Genomic DNA, 17522 nt, shown 5'->3' on the forward strand with positions numbered 1-17522 from the left:
GGACAGCTGTGGCCTCAGGTCTAAGACTAAGCTTGCCTTTCTGTGCAGACACAAAGCATGTACAGCTTTAAAAAAAAATGCATAAATGAATTGAGAGTTAAAAACTACTAGAGAATACTCCCTGGGATTATCTGTACTATCAAGACAGGAAAACTTTGCAGATGCTACTGTCTCTCTAGAGGAATAAATGCTTGCATTTTAATATTCTCAGCAGCTGGTTCCTGTTGAATGCCATCAGGATGATTCAGCCACCCACCAGGAACACCAGTAGCAAGTGCACACACAGAGAAATCTGCAAAACTTTCTGCTCCTGATGCCAACGCTGCTACTTTGGCAGAGCCTGATCTGTATTAGCTATTCTTCATTACTACCAGTAGCAGGTTTAACTTCATCCTCAGATGGTGAAAGAAAACACCTAGTCCCTGGTACTGCGCTAATCAATCCAACCATCTGCCTCCTATCACTAGTGCTTCCCACAATCCACATCTTTAGCAGCTTACTCTGTGGTTACCTCATTCACCTTCAGCCTCACCACAAGTAACATATCTCGCCTGTGAGCTTGTCTCTTCAAAGTGATGCTTCAAGCAGTCTGATGTCCTTCCCCCTGTGGTGGTCAACATCTGATGAAAGGGACATCACCTTATAGCACTCTTGGTTTCTACAGGAGACTCAAATGTGATAGATTACTTCCTCACCCCAGCTGATGATCAATTTATGTCTAAAAATATGAGGTCTGCTCTCTCTCCCCATTTAAAAAAAAAAATCAACCTCAGTGACGTTCTGTCTGTGGTCTGTGGACCACTTCCAGGTGTTTTATGGAGGCTGATCTGTCTAGCAGCAATAATGAAGCATTTACTTTTCCTCAAGTAGCAGTGCTTCCTGACAGTTGTTGACCAGGTCAAATCACTCAAGGTTTCCTCTAATCCTACTGGGACACATTTTTGCCTCTCCTATGTCTGGCATTTCTTGGAAATAGACTAAACTGTGATGCCAATCTGCAGAACCCTACCTGGAGAGGACAGAAACTACAGAAGACAGAACAAAACAGCCCAGTCACAGAGACTGGGGGATCGGTGCCTATAGATCCCATATTAGGGTGTCTTTCAATTCTAATTCATGTGATGACTGACAGCCTGAGAGTGAAAATAAACAGCTCAAATGCAAAAAGGTGGGTGACGAAGCTGCACCTGTCTGGTCAATAACGCCCACTGAAGTTTTCCTCCTTAATACTACTGCCATTTCATTTGGCTCAATACAAAAGGTGCTACAGGTGGACAGCAACACATCATCAATATCTATTCTAAAATGATGGGTCTTACTTCCATTATCACACAGTGTCCTCATTTCACCATTATTCAGTGTTTTGGAAAAAAAAAAAAGCACATCTTCAACATGGAGATAAACGTTACCTCAGACCATGCCAGCAGCGTTGGCCTTTCAGCAAGAACAGCCATACATATAGGTAACTCCTCAAGTAATCTCTCAAACAAATGAAAGAAATTTAGGTTTATTACCTGTGGCAAGTTGTCCTAATGTGGAAAACAAGCCAAAATAGAGAACTCAGAGATTGTGCATTGAATAAGTGACAGAAACATTATGAACACAAGTGTTCTCATGTCAGATCCCTGATGTACCCATATAGCTTGTGACACCTACTGCTGACTGCAATGATATTCACCCTGATTAGAAGTGAAGCTATCATATTCCTTACTTGCTTCGCAAGGAGTATCTTCAAAAAACTGTGTCATTTCCAGAATCCAGAGTGGTCCCTACCATGATCTCACCTTAAATCAACAAAGTTACGGAGCCGCCACTTGCTCATTCTAATGAGTGAAACAGTTAAGTGCCATTCAGAGCCAGCCAGGAGTCTGCATGAATATGGAAGAGAGAGGCAGGAGGGCAGCAGAAAGTGAGAGAATAATCTTATATACTGAATTAAAAATGAAAAAAAAATAATGGAAATTTTAACTGCTTTCACTGTTTTCTGTTATTTCATCTCACGTAAAAAGGGAGAATTAAAATTCACAGAAATAAAAATCACTGAAAAACAGGGAGTTATTTTTAATTAAACAATAAAACCAGTGCTTTGCACTTTATTTTCTGCCTTGAAAAAAAGAATGAGATGAAGAGGAGAGCGAACATTTTCATCTCTTCTACTTTTTTTTTTTGCAATCAATAATGAGGTTTTTTGACCAGTTCTTCCAGTAAGCTTTCTCATTGGATGCGATGTGGCAACAAGGATCTGTTACCCATTGTGGTTTCAGGGCTGAGAATGTATTGGATTGTCTTCTCTGTTATTTTAGCCCCAAAGTATATTTTAAATGGCCTTAAAGAGAATGAAAATTCTTCTAATACCAGCGACAGGGAGAAATGGCTTTAGAAATGACTTTCAAGTTTCCAACAGTTTTTGCTTTTTTCTCCTTCCGAGTAAATATTTTTTTTCTTTGCTTGCACAAATGCAAGGGGATAGCCTTGTTTGAAAGATGTCGGAATACAATACTCGGTGACCCATCAATCAACAAGAATACCCGAAATGTGTTTCTAGTAAGCAGTGAGTGTTGTGGAGTTTACTTCCACACACTTCATTCATGTCGCAGACAAGTCTGCCATACAAAGCTCATCTTCTTAAAAGCACGTATCTTCTTAAAAGCTAGTCTGACTGGTCCGGACTGGCACCATGAGTCCTTGGCCTACAATGGCAACTCAGAGATTGTCTTCTATCTTATCTGATAGATGTATATTTTCCCAGATTGGTTAGGACTAGGCATGTGTTTTGAAAAGAAAATCAAAGTCTTCAGAAAAGTATTTTTTCTTTCTTAACAGAAACCAACCAGAATTTTACTTTGGCCAAAGGATTTTATCAAGATTTAAGAGGTAAGAACACTAATACCTTCAAAGCATGAAGAACTTATTACACTCACACTCCGTGCCCTTGCAGCACCAGTGACAAGCACTATCAAGAGTTATTTCACAGGTACAGGAAGACAGGAGAGACATGGCGCAACACGTGGGGTGAAGATGCAAGAATTCTTCATACTGAACTGTGTGAAACCCAAAGACAAAGCCAACCTTGCTGCCTGCGCCTAACGATTCCATAGTGTTTCACCGGCCACGCTGACCCCCTCGTCTCAGCTGCCCCCCAGATAGGAAACCACTGGCTGCTTTTAGAGTTGTTTGGAGTAACGTGAAGCCAGGGAGTTCAGTGACCGGTCCCAGGCTGCACGGTGAGCAGGCAGCGGGTGAGGAACATGTCCAAATCGCAATGTCCCAGCCACCGGAGCAAAGGGAGGTACCGCTCCAGAGAGGGCTGGAAGAGAAACAACTTGCGAAAACGAATAGTACACTTACCCTAAGAAAGTTTTACCCTTTTCTTTGTTCTTTTGTTGGTAGGGGGGAAAAAAAAAAGCAAGCTATGTGTGTCAGAAGAGCTTTCTCTCGCCTAATTAGGCCTCCCTTTCGTTATGCCCTGAACATTGGAGTTTTAATCCTGAGCACAGAGGGGCCTTGGGCAGAAAATTTGCCCAGTCTTTTTCACAAAGTCTGAATGTGTTCAGACCTTTCAAAACTGTACCAGCCCCTCTATAACCTTCAGATTAAGCAGTACATTTTCAAAGCCGTAATGAGCTAAGCCCGCTGGCCTCCTCTGAGATAGGAAACTACCCACTGCTTGAGAACCCTAGTCCATAGTACCCAAGGTGAATTACTGCTACTTTTTGTTACATTCTTAACATAATCTGATATTTCCCCATTTGTTCTGACCTTATTGGCCACTGCAGACTACATTTGTTTCTCTTTTCTGTCTAACAGCTTTACAATGCTTCTCTTTTCAGGCTACTTTCTGTGCCTATTCTCAAGACCTTTTCTCTCATATTCCCACCTCTTTCCTTCTTTATAACTGGATGTTTGCCTTCACCCGCGTATTTCTTTCGTTTCTGTTTCATCTACTTGGGAAGAAAAAGAAGCCCACTGCCTCTGCATAGCGCTTCTCTTCTCTACTCACCCATCTCTTCTGCCGCTAATAATTCCTCACATCTCACTTCAAGTTCCACTAGTCACCTTCCCATACCTTCAAACTGCACTCTGGGTGTCAAAAATTCACTATCAATCAGCCAGAGCAGCAAAGTTTACTAATACCAAACACAGGGAGAAGATTTCTGACAGTAGAGGGCTCCTTAATACATCAGACAAAGGCACAGCTGAAGTTAGTCAAATTCAGATTCTGAAGAAGTGAAATGGACTTTTAAACCTTCAGAATAATTGTCTGAAAGATGTGGTCATTCCGTTCCTTAAAGGCTTTAAGATTACCTGTCTTTCTGAAAGGTATGTTCTAGCTCACCAGAAGGTAAGAGCTTGAAGAAATCCAGTAGGCTTCACCACCCGAAGGACACTAGTCAGGGCTACCAGCAGGGAGGGTCCTTGCTGCGTCACCATCTTCAGAGACGAAAAGGCACCAGCACCTAACCTGTCTCTGACTCTGCTTGGCAGTCTCCCCTGTTGTTCCAACCCCTAGTAGATGTTGGAGAGTTTGGGACAAGTCCTTCCCATTTCAGCTACAAGGATATTTCTCCCTCTTTGCAGGGGTTACCCCTTCCCAAGCTGGGGCTCCATGGCTGCCTTAAAAATGGTGATCATGAGGATCTACACGAATGTATTCCCCTACCACCCATCTGTGCACAGAGGCAGAAACAGAGCAACTTTCATTTTTCAAGAGCCTTTTCTCATTTTACAGCTCCAGTCCCTGCCCCAGCTCCTGCTCTGGGCTTTTCCAGGCTGCCTCCAATAAAACTGACCTAGTTCTCCTTGGCTCACTGAGGTCCCCAGAAGCATCACTGAGAGCTCAAGATTAATACATTTTTTCCTACCACATGTTCGAAGGACTTTAGCAGCCACCGAGCTGTTAGGCCCAAGACACATGAAGTTATCAATGACTCAATTTACATTAAATTAACATTTGGAAATTTATCTTCTTAATCATATCTATGAGAATATACAGTCGTGTCTTGACTGTGGTACAACTGACAGATAAGGAACCAACCAGCATTGCATACGTGGACTTTTCAAGGTCTGTTTAAATTCAGTCTAAACTGTGGGTTTATGGCATTGCAAAAATTTACTGAAAAAACATGAGTTAATATTTGTCCAGTCCTTTCACATGAGAAGTGCTGTTACTGTTGTCAAAAAGTCTACTGTGGGCTTAAGTAGCTGCGAGAATGCAAAACAGTTTAAAATGTGAATAGCTTTCGTAACTAACAGCAAGTAGGCAATGTAACAGATGGCGACTCACATGAAAGATAAACCACATCTTAATAACAATAACTCACATTCAGAGGGGCAGTGTTTCCCACCTACCGCTTACAGCATGGGACTGGGATCCAGGATTCCCAGGTTATCCTCCTGGCACTGCACTGATTTGCTGTGTGAACTTAGGAAAGTCACTCAAAATTTTCTGCGCCTCAGTTTCCTCAACTGAAAAATGGAGATGGCTCTTAGAAAAACCACCAGACCGCTGCGGGGAAGAGACCCAAGCTGTTAGTTTCGATCATAAGCATTCTGAGAGAAACGAAGGTATGGAAGAGCAGTGTTTGCTGGTGCCATTCTTCAGTCATTGATCAAATTGCAAAGTGGTTACTCCACTCCACACCGAGTTACTACTGCCAACCCCTGAGCGAGAGGTGGCAGCTGCTTCACTACGCTCCGTACCCTGACGGTGCGGGTCTGGCCAGGGAGCACTGCCCGACGCAACCGACACTTCAGAGGGAATTCAAGGAGGCCAAATACAATTACCTTCGCTGAAATTCAGCCAGGGCATTATGCAACCTTTAACAGGGGTCTGAATCTCTATTTTACATCTCCGACAAAAAGGAGCACCTACAGCTCTCCAGGTTTCTGTCATCGTTAGTTGGCACGTTACTTCGTTTTGATCAGAAACAAGATTGCTTCTCACTCGCTGACTTTGCTTTGTGCAGCTCTACAGAGTTTCACAAAGGTCCTCCAAAGCAAGCACCAGAACAGTCTTATGCTGTCTGACATGAGAATAATACAAAATGAACAGGCTGCAAATAAATGTTCCCCTTTGCTTTCCACTAGATCAAATTTTTTTTTTTTTTTTTTTTTTTTTTAAGAGTGAGTGAATTTTTAACTGTATGAGTAGTAGAGACTCTACTCGGAGAGGGTCCATTTTTCCTATGATTTCCAGAGACTTCCCCCTAACTTTGTCGAGAATTTCATGGAAAAAAAACAAGTTACAGAATTGGACCAGAAGAGAAAAACTGCTTGCAGAGAGAAAGATTCCTTGCAGGGTACATCCTGGTGCTTCAGCAATGCACAGGCGATGGCCCAAGCTAAAGCTCAAAACCAACTTGCTGGCTTGGCTTGTCCGTGGGGAAGGCTGCCTCAGATCAGCTCTGTCTTGCTCTCTCCAGCCGTATAGGGTTATGGTGGCATTGGTAATTTTCTGCAGCTTCTGAAGATTGTGGGGATAGGTTATAACAAGCCAAACCCCCCCCAGAAGTCACAAACAAAACATATATTTGTATATGTATAAAAATACATAAAAAGAACAGCTGACCTCACTGAAGAAGACTCTGGCATCTTCCTACACAGAGTTTTCACTGGTATTTCCTGATTCTCCAGCCAAAGAAATCATCACTAAACCCTTTTTTTCTGGGAGGAGGGAACAAAACTTATTTCTCACGCTAGCTCTTTAGGCTTTATGGGATATGTAGTTGAGATTAACAGGTCAAAGAGGTTTAGGAGTCCTATTCAGAGCACTGCCTACAGAATATTCTATGTAACCAACTTCACTGCTCTCCAGATGGTAAAAACTGAAAAGGCCATCTGAGCAAAAATCAAGTTTTAGAAAGTGCCATGAGAAATTTTACCCAGAGGATGTGGATCCTTCTTGTGCTGGCTTCGGTGGAAACAGAATTACTCTGGTTCATTAATTATATTTTCAAAAAATCTTCAGTTCATACAAAGAAATGTCTGGAAATGGAAATTCCATGTTGTTATTTTCAAAAGTGATGAGCTCAAATCACAAAATGTGGATCTGGATGCCTAATAGTGCCAGAAGTTCAGGAGAGTTTGGACTGACGAGGCTGGCTCTGGCAAGTGTTGAGTGTTTTCCCAGGATTTGTTGAAGGCCAATATAAGGGTTTCAAAGAGGAGAAAGGCATGTGCAACATGGCAGACTTACAAAAAAAATCGTTTGGAATTTCCTGGGTTTTGCGAGATTAAAATTGTAAGTCTAATTAGTTTAAGGAAATTAGCTTTTTATAATTTTCATTTTGTATTGAAGAAACATGAAAAATTAAAAATAGAATGAGAATGGAAAAATTAATGGGTTTCAGTAATTAGTTAATCAGAAAATGCTCCTGTCTTAGTGTGACTGCCCAACACACATTTAAAAAAAAAAAAAAAAAAAAAAAGAAAAAAAAGTAACCATGACTTTCCTCATACTTTCCAAAATAATATAAGCTTCACCTCTGAGCTTGGAACAACTGCTTGACATTGCAACTCGGCTCATTTTTTAGTGGTAAGCCACTGAAATCGGTGTTTAGGTTGAAATACCATCTCACCATAACATTAATACATGCATCCTGGCAAAAATTAACCAGAATTTGTTCCTCCTAATGGCCACATCACATTTACATGAGCTGCATGCACCAATGAAATGTTAAATGGAAGGGAAACCTCTTCTGAGAGCAGACCTTTTCACCAAGTACTGAACTGGGGATCTCTGACATCTGAAAGCAGCAGGACAACTTATTATGCTGTAGGAAAATGCATTTCTCTTGACAGTGGTGGTCCAGTCTGAGGCCCCACAAGCCACACACTGGTGCACTAAAGAGACATGTGTTAGACAAGCTGTTTTGTCCCTTGGCTATCACCCTTCCGAGTGCTGAATAGATCCGGATTGGGCTGGCTTAGAAAAAAAGTCAGATGAAAGCAGTGAAGTTAAGCCAAGTCAAAACACAACTTTGGTGCAATTCCACCAAGTCCAAGTTATGCTAACAAAACTTCAGCAGCGACGAGCCTGGCCCTCTCTGCCCAGCCCAGAGCCACTTTCAGACATTAGCTGCAGTGCCTGGCTTTCAGCTTTCCACCGCTCTTCACTATATTTATTTAATGAGTTAGCTAAATATGTATTTTATCATTATTTGAGCTTATAATAACTTTGACATAGAATAATCTACATTGCAGAGATGAAGTCGAAGAAGTTTGAAGAGAACAGGGTTTTTTCTTTACATAAAGATGCAGAGCAACAATCACTGAAATGGCCAAAAACTTGAAAGAAGCCTTTTACCTCGCACTTACATAGCTCTCAAACTTCAGCCTGACCGTTTTGCTGTTTACTGATTGTCAAGTCAAATAAATTCATGGGCGGCTACTAGAACACGCTCGCAAATAAATACCCACAGCTAGGACTGCTCAGAGCACCGGAGCGTGCGTAGAGTAACAGGGAACATCATGTACCGTGCATAAACAGCACGCAATTTTAAAACGCTCATAACACTTATTTCAAAACCAAATTTCTTCCAACAGTCTGTAACTCCTTCCTCAGGACCATGAATGTGCCTAAGCACAAAAGGTTAAAGCAAAGCCGGTTTCAAGTTGCTAGAGGAAGAGAGAAAAGGGAAGAAGCCTCAAAACTTCGTCACTGGTCCAAGTGTCTCTTACTCCTCATTGAGGCGACTTGGTAAAAAGTAACAAAAAGAAACGGTCTGCTGTGAAGAGCGAAGAAGAAATATTGGTATTTTTCTGGAGGAACTAGAGGAATATAGAAATAAAGTTTCAGACTGCAGGAGTTATCTCAACTCGGCTCTAGCATCTCCACTACAGCGAGCGTGCCCTGCGTGCTCCAGAGGGATGCCGTGCCGTGCAAGAACACGTACTGGGGCATCTGGTTTCCATCACTGATTCAAAGGGATCCCCCCAAATCCTGATGTTCTAGCTCTGTTTTTCATTAACGCTTTTTCAGGAAAACCTGCACAGCGTTCAGTGGGAAGGTGTCTCAGTCAGGTGAGAAATAAGAACCACCAGCACCTAGCAGGGCGACCTCGATGTGCTTTAACACACCTACAGTATGGCTGAAACACAGTTGTTTCTGGATTTGTAACAAAAACCCCGCTGGTCTGTGTTTGCCTCACCAGACTGCTTTTGTACCCTGGCCTAAGTATACGCCAGGGAGGAAATGCTAAGACTTATAGATCTTCAGCTACGTTAATAGGAAGATCAGCACAAAACGTACATAAATCGCGTATACAAAATAGTGCCGTGGCTTCCCCTGGAGTGTGGCCATCGGCCCGCATGCAGCCAGCTGCTGAACGGTGCAACTTGGGGGAATGACCGACCAGCCAAAGCATCTACCTCTGGTGGAAAGTGTCAGTAACTCCTTTGTGCCTCTACAGTGCAAACAGGCTTTGATGATCTTATCAAATTCAGATGAAAAAAACACCGAGTCCCACAAAAATACAGCAGTAATTACAAAGGCAGCAAAGTTGTGTAAAAAGCTCATTTTCTGGTTTGCTTGCCAAAGTATATTACAATTCAGGTTGCACAAAACCGAAGCAAACAAACAAAACCCCAAACACTTTAAATTCCTCCAAACCCCCCTGAATCTCCCTCCTTCAAACCCCTCTCATTTTGGAACGTTTTTAAGGATTTCCCTCCCCTTTTCCTTTAAAAGTCAATTCTTAACAATTGTCAAAATAAATCCTCAGCTCAAAAACAGAAATGAAAACACTGCGTTGGAAAGTATCAAAACAAAACATTACCTCTCTTTTGGAAAGACAGACCCTTTTTCTTGCAATGATTTAATACATTTGCTAGCAATTCATTGCTTCTGTTGATGTGACTTTGCATTTTCAGGCAAAAAGTTTTGCTGTGGTGTTCATCTAAATATTGTGTTGCTGAAGACAGCATGAACAGGGAAAAAAGTCGTATCCCTTAACTAAAATGTGACTCGGTATTAGAAATGTTGCTGCCATAAGGCTATTTGGCTATGCCCCTCCGACTGCTAGCTGCTATCTGGCTCCCTCCATCCTATTATTAGGCACCAGCGTTCTGGTACAGGAAACTTTTATGGGTGGCGTACACAAAGCACGTCTGATTTCTACCTCGCGCTTCATCCCCTGCTCTTCCAGCACAACATTTCGTTTTCTTACAGCCTTTACTTCACCCGTTTGCTTGCCGAAATGCAGAAAAGCCCAGCACATGGATCGCTACCTGACAGCTTTTCACACTCTGTGCCGAGAAAGTGCCCAAACAAAATAAATAAATAAACAGAGAAAAGTTTATGAAAGTGAAAGGAACGGCGCGGAGCGGTGGGAGCAGCAGTAGGCTCCCACCTTATCAAATTCCCTGCTCCTCCTTAGGCTGACACAGGTGTATCCCAACTTCACCCACTCAGGCAGCAGAGACAGAGGGACATACACAAGTGCATTTGAACACACCGAGAAGTGCCAGAAAGGGCGAAGGAAGAGGTGAAAGAGAGAAATAAAACCAAAAGGTGTTATTTATTTTTACAACTTGACAATGAACTTCAATTTTAGCAGAGGATTAAAAACAGCCCTGGGAAATGATTAAGTTTTTTTTTTCCTCTCTCTTTTATTTTTTTCTTCTTTTCTATAAAGCTTCAGCACAAAAAGATTATAAAAGGGATACGCTTGCACGGGCACACATAAAATAGGGGAGAAGGAAATGAAAGGAAAAGAAAACAAACAGCCTCCTAACAGGCCCATACTGCTAACGGGAGTCCAAATAAAGAGTCATATGATATCTGATAGTGCAGGACACGTCGCCAGGAGCTGGAGCGGATTGCCTGCAGGAAGAAAGAGCCAGTGTGTTACTGCTCAAAGAGCTTTTCTTTCCCCATTTTTCATTTTTTTTTTGCTCTCTCTCTCTCTTTTCTCCTGGACTGTGAATGTGCTACTCTCAGGTCAAGTCCGTGGAGTCCCCGAAAGACAGCTATCATCTTTCTCCCTACTTCTGGAAGCAGGGACAGCCATTGGAAGATGCCTTCTAGTTGTGATTGAGGGGGGCTAAATCTATGTTTCAGCTCTGTTATGTCCTCCCTCCTCTGTCACCATCTCCACGGCTGCAGGTACAAAACGCTCACAAAAACATTTTAGTCTGAAAAAAAAAAGGGGGGGGGGGGGGTAGCAGAAGAAAAAAGATTCAGGCAGAAAAAAAAGAGGAGACTGCTTATCCTATGGAAAACTTCAAAGGCCAAGTCCCATTTCTGTGCTCTTTTGTTTACGTTTCCTGTGATTTATTATTTTTTTTTTTACCCTTTTTGGAGAGTGAGAGTGCAAGACAGAAGTCACAGAAAACATTCAGCCCACGAAAAACATCAGGACTTGGAAAAACTCTGAGGAAGAATGAGGAAAGCAAGGATTTTAAATAAAAGAAAAGCCATTTGTAATTTGCCAAAAGTTCCTCTATTCGGTCTGCCTGCCAACAGAAAAGACCAGCTCTTTCTGGTGGTTCATCCCTCTCCATCAAGCATTCACATTAAACTGGGCAGCCCGCAAAGTACTTTCGACTCAACACCGCTCTTGCTGTTACCCGTGGAAATGCAAAGCTCCTGGGCTATCTGCAGCGAAGGTACCTGGGCTGAGAACAGGGGACTTGAGGCCACGATGACACACACACACACACCCCTTCTGCTGGGGAAGCTGTGCCCACCACAGCTTTGGAGAGGGAAGAGCCCTGGCTAACAGACCTGGAGGGGTAGGAAGCCCCCAGTCTAGGTACTGGTCCGAACACAAAACTGCGTTTGAACTGGTGGTTTCACTTGTGGTGGCCAGTTTCCCTTCACTTTTCCAAGGGACGGGCTGTATCCTGCAGGACTTTTCTGCCACTGTAGGGTAGCGACATTCCTAAAGCGGCACAGGCAGAGCCCAGGGATGGGTTTCCCTCCCTTCATCCTATGAGGAGATGTAAACGGACTAATTCTCCATATACACTTACACAATGCATAGATGTTGGTTTAAAAACAGTGCCACAGATACAGATGCAATACCTACGTAGCTGTAACAGATGACCTCTTCTGAGGGAAGCCTGCAGCATGAATATAAAAATCAAGGTATTGTAGTAAGAATGCCCTGCCTGCAGAAACAATCCTCGTAACTCTGTAATAATTTGATCCAGCCCTGTATATTGTGCATATATGATTTTTTTCTTTTTTTTTTGGGGGGGGGTGGTGGTGGTGGTAGTTATAATATACAGCTTCCTCTCTTGTTTTCTGCACCACTGCTATATAATGCAGTTTTTAGATTGGTAATTTGTCAAAGCCAGGAAAACACAAATCAATAAAGGAAGGAAGGCAGAATTTGGCTAAAGAAAGCACTTCCTTAAGCTACTGAATTTGCAACAGTACATATTCTCAAACATCCTAACCATTGTACAGGAGACACTGTCGAGAAGATAATCCTGTATGTTATATACTATACGCAATAAAATTCCAATCTAAACATCTCCTTAAATGTGATGCATTATTCCCTTCTACATTACGTGTACCTTTTCCACATACAAATAGACAAAGAGTGTATGTATAAGAAATACATGCAGAAGAACAAAAAATCTACAGTGAAGAAGGTCTGTCCTGAAATCCTCGATTTGGAGCTCGATTAAAGAACTAGACTCAGGAGGTGAAATGGAGCCATTTGAGAGAGGGTCCCACCAAACAGGAGGAACAAGCAAACAAACAAACAAACAAAAAAATCCCTGAGCTCCGACTAATCATTTGAGCTGCCAATGAGAGGTGACTTTTAGACAGATGGTCAGGGAAAAGCTGGGTCCGTGGACACAGACGTTAGTGCCCCATCTGTATTTTAGGATCGTAGCTTCAACAAGCCATTACCAACTTTTTTTCTAAGTGACAGAAAGTGAAAGATTTCTGTTCCCACTCATTTATTTCTTTTCTACCGAAACCACCCCATTTCCCTCTCCCCTCCTCCCTCCCCCGGTAAGAATTTGTTGTTTGATTTTTTTTAAGTAAACAGAAACTGTTTGCAGTATAACTTTTATGCCAAAAAAAAAAAAACCAAACCAAAAAGGCTAGGTAAGTTGGCAAAACAGCGATTGGTTTTAAAGAGAGAGTTTTTAAAAAGGGAGAAAAGAACGACATATCAAACTCACTTGGTCTCGTCCCCCTTCCATTCTTGTTCTTAATAATTCCAAATTATAATTTGGAGGTAAGGGAACTGCATTTCCTTTCAATCTATTTTGTGGCTGCCACACATTCTGTGCTTTGCTTCTCCCTCTTTCTTTCGGGGGGGGGGGGGGGGGGGAGAGAAAAAAATCCCTAATAAAAATAGAAAAACATATCTCAGGCGTTAAGCTCGCTCTCCCCCTTCCTTTGTAAAGAACTCTTTGTTCTCTAGTGAAAATGCTGAAAAAAATCCCCGGGCTCCCTGAAACAAGTGCAAAACACTTAGAGGCTTTTGGGCTGGCGAGGAGCCAGAAACCCTCCCGCTGTCTGGTTAGGAAGAGAGGAAAGAGAGAGAGAGGAGAGAGAGAGGGAAAAAATTGGAGCTTCCTTTAATAGACATAGGAAGCAGGTCCTTTTTTTTTCTTTTTTTTTTTTTTTTTCTTTTTTCCTTTTTTTCAAAACTGGCGGTCAAGCGTTAAGTAACTCCCTGCCTAAATCCACCTGCTGGAAATGAACTTGGGTAACCCCCCCAGGGGTGCACAAAGAGGAGACACAGTAACACACTCCCGGCTCCTCTCCCACCCGCCCCCTCCCCGCTGCCCTGCTTCCATTCTCCCTGCTCCCAGCACACAAATGCCCACGGCTCGCGCTCCCCCTGCCACCACCAACCAACGTACCAAAATAAACGCTCCGTCTCCTTACAGAGCTGAAGGGGGGGGGGGGGGGGGGAGGAGGGGGGAAAAAAAAAAAGGGGGGGAAAGAAAAAAAAAAGCTTTTTTCCATCTCGGTTGCGACAGTGATAAGGGGTAGGGAACATCTCATACCTGGTGTGAATGCTAATCAGCCAGGAGTTCTCCTTTTTTCCCAAGACAGGGAACTGTTTCCTTCCAAATTTATTAGAACCTCCTCCACTGCCTCTTTGAAAAACCTTCTTTGTCACCCTCTTCCCAAGTCCTGATACTTCTTTAAAAAAAAAAAAAAATGGCTTCGGAGCTCCTTCTATTCTTGATATTGATTCTCTCTCTCTCTCTCTCTCTCTCTCTCTTTCTCCCTCTCTCTTTCTCTCTCCCCCCCCCACCCCCCCCACCCCTCCTCCTTTCTCCTGTCTCTGTCTCTTCTGAGTGGTCTATTGATAAGTCCCTAGAGGCACTGGGTCAGCCTGCCCGTAGGAAACCAGACACAATGCACAAATCTCCGAGTGCCATTCTGCCATCAGCAAGCAGACCACGTTTAGGAGAGAGGAAAAAAAAACACACACACACACACACACACACACACACACAGTAGAGCAAAAGACAGAGAGAGAGAGAGAGGGAGAGTGTGAGAAAAAGACTGATTGGAACAGGAGGGAGGGAGGGAGGGAGCGAGAGAGCGAGGGAGAGAGAGCGACACTGCCAGTCAGGTTAATCATCCCTACTTTAATTAGCTGTTCGGCTTAGACATAAAACAATTGAATTTGAATGATCTGTCAGTGGGCTCGGCTGAACCAAAGGGGAAATGCGAATATTACAAAAAAGACTGTTGGTGTATTCAGATAAGCTCGCCGGGAAAATCCTCAAAGGATAACTATTAAAACTTACCACCAAACAAAAAGTACGGATTCAAATGGCATCATACAGAGGCCCTCTCTAAAAAGCTGGGAGATCCTTTCCCTCTCTTTTTTTACACACCACCGCAGCTCTCACCGTAATAAACACCCGCGCCTTCCCACAGCCTTCAAAGACTACCTGTCTGGCAGGGTGGGGAAGGCAGCGCAGGTTTGCCTCCCACCTCAGTTCGGTTAAAGCGAGAGCATGCTACCCTTCGGTTGAATTTTCTGGATGGATCACTGGAATGTTAAGATTCTGGAACTACACAAGCTCCAGGAGCACATCCTTGCCATGCGTGTCTGCACAGACACAGACAAATCAAGTACCTGCCGGATACAGATGGAGATGCTGTAAAAAGGCAACGCTGGGTATTGGGATAGAGAAGTCCCAGGCACTGGGGAGGGGGAGAAGTTATACCCCAAAATAGGTGGCATAGTAATCTATTCCTTTTACTTGGGGCTGCAAAACGAAGTGCAGTTCAAATGGATGAATATCCTGGCAATAAGCAGCACAGCGGCAGCGCTGTGTGGCGGGCAAGGCAGAGATTTATGACACTTCTGCGAAGTCAGCTTCGAAAAAGGTGTGGGGCTGGCAGCAGCCCTCCACGGAAGGGAAGGCAGCAGGTAACACGCTGCTGTCAGAAGGAGCTGCCAGCGTGTTCAGCTCCTGGCATCACCTCCCTGCTCTGCCAGAACTTTCCCTTGTCAGATGCTGGGGACCTGCTTTGGGTTTCAGGGCACACGGGCTCGGATGTCCCCTCCTGAGTGACCAGCAGCAAGGGGTGTGTGTGTGTGCGTGAATTTATTGTGCGAGGCAGGTATGTTCTCTGTGTTTTAAATATATTCTCTGTATTTCGTATAGGGCTGCAGCTACAGCAGTAAATCCGTAATTCCTGATCAGCTCCATGAACATCTGCTGGATATAAACTTTTAAATGGGTACAGCTAACCTGCAAGCATCGCTCAAAAGCACGGGAGGGAAGTGGAGAAGGGATTCACAGTGCGGCTGGCCGCTGGCCTTCGAGGGGGAGCGCTGGGATAACCCCCCCCTCAGCATTTTGGGTACAACTGCTTAAGGAAAGAAGAAACAAAAGACAGACAGAAGCTCTAGCAACTTCTTTATATCAATTTAAACATCTTTTCTACATGCATCTCCAGGCAAAGCTAACACCAGTTTTTAGGTGTTCTGCTGTTAATAGAGAGCTTGACGGGAAGTATCAATATTAATTGCGCCTTCTATTCCCCTCTGCTACGGGAAAAGTTGGGTTCCTGCCCTTTTCCACCTTTTGAAACGCCACGTGCTATGTGGCTGTGTCCCATCTGCCCACCAGCCCGCTGGGGCCCGTTGACTCAGCACAGATTACAGGAAGAACTAACCAGGGTCAATGGGAGAGGGATGCACCGCAGAAGTAAAGGGGACACTGGACTTAACGAGGTCTGTTAAATGCTATTTATGAGGCGTCTCCTCAGCCTCCCCCAAAATACAAATTGCTCCCATTTGAAATATTATGGGATTATGGGAGGTAAGACGCTACCAAAGAATGGAAAAGGATATTGCAGAGAAATACATCAAAGTGCCATCAAAGGCCTCAAGTTCTTTCCAGATGAGGAGATTTTGTAGAGCACAGTGACACAGAGAAGTAGTTTTCTCTTCCCTGGGTCAGCACCAAACTGATAATCCAGCAGGGTGCAGAACAGCTCAGGGCTGTGTTTCTAACAAAACAGGCAGAGGACCTGACCACTTGATGCAGGGGTTCAGGGGAAGAAACATTGTGCAGTCATGTAATTACAGGCTACAGTAATGGTACCAGGGGCCCTCAGTAAGGTTGCACAGACAACATTAACTGTGGCATTTCCTGACTTTTTAGCGCTTGACTTAGGAACATTAACATTACAGTAACACATTTTCAATATAATTTCTCAGGGTTTTCTTTTAAAGCCAATTTAAAAATGGAATGCCGTTCCACGTTGCTGCTGATGCTGAGGCAGGTTAGCACCTGTGGAGCTGTAATACAGAACTTCACCACTTCAGCCGGCAGCGTCATCAGCAGCACGAGTAAAACGGTGCTTACGAGGTGATCAACCACCACAAGACTGTGAGGATACTTTGTTCAGGGGTTTCACAGTGTCTTCCTGACAATGGAAATGCTGACACTTCAGGAGCCCTAGGGCGAGTTTTGAGGAGCAGAGCAAAGTGCACTGGCATGGGAAGAGACCCTTTGGTCCCTGGACTCCCAAACCTGCATCTCTTCTGTGGCTGTTGGATTCGCTTCCATCCCCTCCATTCAGTTGACTCCAGGGACTGCTGCTCCTCCTGTTTTCTAGCTTGCTCTCTTGCATGCTATTTCTCCCTCCCTGCACTACTCCTTGTCACAGTCTGTTCCTCATCCCATTGCCCTAAAATGAGCAACCCCTCCAATGCATCTTCGCCTCTGCTCTACCCCAGGCACGGATGGACCTGGAGCGCAGAGGAAAGCAAGCTGCTTAGCATGGTAAATTAGGCCACGTGGTGTTCCAGGGTGTTCCAGGCTGCCTTAACTAGACTACTTCTTGCAAGACTGTTTAAAACTAACTCGGGTATCATAATTTGCAATCCACAGTGTAGACATATCAAAATGTCCTTGTTCTCATTTCCAGTGCTTGCTGCCATAGCAACCCCTGGTCAAAAGGAAATTTCCATTGATATCAGAAGGAGCAGCATTTCACCCAGGTGAGTTTTTACTGTGGCACATACTTTATTAGCATGTGTTCCTGATACGGTGATCCCCAAATCTCCTAT

At 43.7% G+C, this 17522-nt stretch overlaps 1 protein-coding gene across 8 annotated transcripts in view; it reads right to left on the bottom strand.

The window, feature by feature from the left end:
* ZBTB20 (zinc finger and BTB domain containing 20) overlaps nucleotides 1–17522 on the bottom strand; it is a 519609-nt gene that overhangs the window by 108241 nt on the left and 393846 nt on the right. Inside the window, exon 1 of one of the 8 annotated variants that reach the window (XM_056341448.1) lies at nucleotides 13981–14165. The exons of the other annotated variants lie outside the window; for them this stretch is intronic. The gene's annotated coding sequence lies outside the window, so the exon portion shown is untranslated. Of the gene's footprint in view, nucleotides 1–13980; nucleotides 14166–17522 lie in introns of those variants that run through there. 8 annotated transcript variants of the gene reach the window in all.

Source organism: Falco biarmicus, chromosome 5 (assembly GCF_023638135.1).
Source record: "Falco biarmicus isolate bFalBia1 chromosome 5, bFalBia1.pri, whole genome shotgun sequence".
Taxonomy (NCBI): Eukaryota; Metazoa; Chordata; class Aves; order Falconiformes; family Falconidae; genus Falco; species Falco biarmicus.